Below are 3,007 nucleotides of genomic sequence, written 5' to 3'. Positions count from 1 at the left end.
AGCACCTCTAGTAATATATTTACTGAGAAAAATGGTGACATGTTCAATACTTATTTTACCTGCTGTATGTGGGAGCCTTTACAGGTGTAGATGTTACCATGTCAACTGCGTTCTTGTGCGACTGACTTGTGATAACAAAAAATATTTTTATTCACRATGTATGAAGTTACACAGTTTGGTTTTTCTGACAGAGGGATAAGGATTTGTGGTAAAAATAAAACACTTCTGGGGATTAATCTGAAGGGTTCACAGTGAAGGAAAACAGGTTTATGAGACAAACATGGGAGAGGACATCATATTTTTTCCCCCTGCTGATGTTTCGTATAAACTTTGTTCTCAGATTATTTTTCTCTGCAGCCTCAGAAACTAATTGATCCAGCATGTGTTTCGTTCTGTATCGGTTCCAGGGTTTTGCTGAGTATTTCCGAGCCTTTGGGGGAAAGAGGAGTCTGTGGTTTTTAAATCAAAACAGATCGCCCCGAGGGCTTTGTCACAGAGGCAGACCAAGGCAACTCAAAAAAACAAAAACAAAAAAGCAACACTTTTTTTGTCTTTACAGATGACTGTTAAAAGTAATATTTAGTCAGTTTTTACTGTAATGAAACTGTTTTGCCAATCTCTTCGCATCCATTTTTTCTTTAACAAAAATGCATTTTCTCCTTCTAGGTTTAATCGTCTTTTATAACCTCCTCTCTAACCTCAGTTAGTCGAGACAGATGGACTCTTGTTCTGCTACTTTCTTCCCACCAATATGCTGCTCAGGATCTGAGACAACGAGATTCAACAGAATCAACCAGCTTCTTTACAAAGATAAGTTTTAGCCATTTACATTTTTAAAGTAAATGTTGTACTTTGCCCAGAGATAACACGAGTTGTGCAATGGTGCTAAATAAATCAACAGAACTGAAGCTGAAATTTTCCCTCTTTTTCTGCAGAAACCGACTACAGAATGGGATTATTGGAATGTAAAAGCTAATTTTAGACGCCGACACAATCCACCCACAAACTGCAGGTAAATAGCAGCAGAACAGAAAGCAGCTAATAAACTGTAGGAGAGAAAATGATCCTCATCAAACTCCAGCCTTTGAGGACTCTAAACAAACACACCCCAGCTCTTCTGAATCCCATCAATACTCCTGCTGGAGTGGAGGCAGAGATCACAGCGAGAGCGCGCAGATCGAGAGCAGATAATAGGTTTTATGACACCAGAATCTCCTTCAGAGGAGCAACAACAAGGCTCAGAGCCCAGACACTTCAACAGCAAGAGATTAGCTTCCTGTTAGGAAGGTGGACCAGGGTTCAGACCTGCTGATGCTCCGCAGACGAGTTCATTTCCATCTTTTCAACAAAACTGAAAAAAGCTTACAAACAAACAAACAAGCATCCTGCTGTTTGCTCATCTTCTCCCTGGTTTGTTTGTGGCAGCTTGTCAAGAGCGATAAGAGTCGCGTCTCGGCTGCGGTGGCGTGATGAAGGCTCAGGGTCCTCCAGGGGGTTTCAGATGGCGCTCTTTTCGCTGAGCACTGACACGTGTTGTGACGGGGCAGCTGCCTGACAGACTCTGGAGACGGCTTGTTGTGACCGAACGAGGCTGACGGGGTTCAACGGGCCAAGGCTCTGAGGTGGACTGGGCACATAGGACTGCAGCTATACGATTAATTTGTCTGAATAATCTGATTTAAAATGGMTTTTTTTTTCAGGTTTTGCTGAGATCAAAATAAAATTACTATACTCGTGTTTATGATTTTAAGCTCCATTTACTTTTTTTGTGTGTGAGGTTTGAGGGTGCATTAATTAAAAGCACAAGCTCATTGAATCATTTCTTTAAACCACAGAAAAATCTAAATGTTGTAAACTCATTTTTAGTCTGGAAAACTGAATGTGATCCTTTATAAACTGTAAATAAAATATCCAATTATCCATCCATTATCTTAACCCGCTTCTTCATTTCAGGCTCACAGGGGTCACTGGTGACCACATCACTGTCACAGTGCAAGGTAGACCTGGACCGGTCACAAGTCCATCACAGGACCACATCGAGACAAAAACATTCACTCTCTCACAACTAGAGTTACCAAGTAACAGTCAGTTTTGGTCTGTGGGAAGAAAATGGAGAAAACCCACATCTGCACAGAGTGAACATGCAAACTCTACCCAGAAAGATCCGAGGCTGAGATTTGATCCAGCAACCTTCTTGCTCAGAGGCAACAGCTCTACTAACTGAGCCTGTTAGAAAGTAAAACAGGTAATGTAAAAGTCTGAGGTTTGCATATTGAGTTTTGTAGAGTTCACTTGTTATTAATAAAAGTAAATTTATATTTTTATTAGGATTGTATTTTTGTGTTGGTGCAGTGTTCATAGTTCCCTTTTTACGCACTATTTATTAGCTATGAACAAAGGAGAGTAGTAATAAATGAAGGCTAATGACAGGTTTCAAAGTCATAAAAAGCAGTAGCAAAAAATAAAATGCTAATAAGGACTATAAATACTTTTAAATTTGAAACATTCACTCCAAGTATCTCATTTAAGATAAAATAGCAACAAATAAATGCAGTTTTGCTCATGCCATCAATCTGTCGCACAACTTACAAACTGTTGAATATACCCCGCCCACGTAGCCACTATGATTAGACAGTAACTTCAGCCAAAATATACCTCCTTGTTCATTCGCAGCATGAGATTATCACAAATTAAGTAAACATAATTTGCAAAGGGAACATAAATGATATCTGTTGTTAACACAAACAAAATTCTTGTTTAGCGTTTAATCATTTTCTCAAACTGGGGTTGCATTTCCTCTTGCGTCCATACCCTTGGAGGTTGGGTACAGTTCCACAAACCTTTTATTTTTTAATATTACTCTCAGCTTTGGTGAGAGGAACATGAAGTAGCTTGGAGATGGTCTTCCAGACTATCTTTAACATATGATTGATTTGATTTGATTTATTGATTCAACAGGAAAAGATTACTAAAAATCAAGCCTTACTCAGCATAATTGCTGTTTTAC

Source organism: Austrofundulus limnaeus, unplaced genomic scaffold (genome assembly GCF_001266775.1).
Source record: "Austrofundulus limnaeus strain Quisiro unplaced genomic scaffold, Austrofundulus_limnaeus-1.0 Scaffold105, whole genome shotgun sequence".
NCBI lineage: Eukaryota > Metazoa > Chordata > Actinopteri > Cyprinodontiformes > Rivulidae > Austrofundulus > Austrofundulus limnaeus.
The sequence above is the reverse complement of the archived record's forward strand: the minus strand, read 5'-3'. Positions refer to the sequence as shown.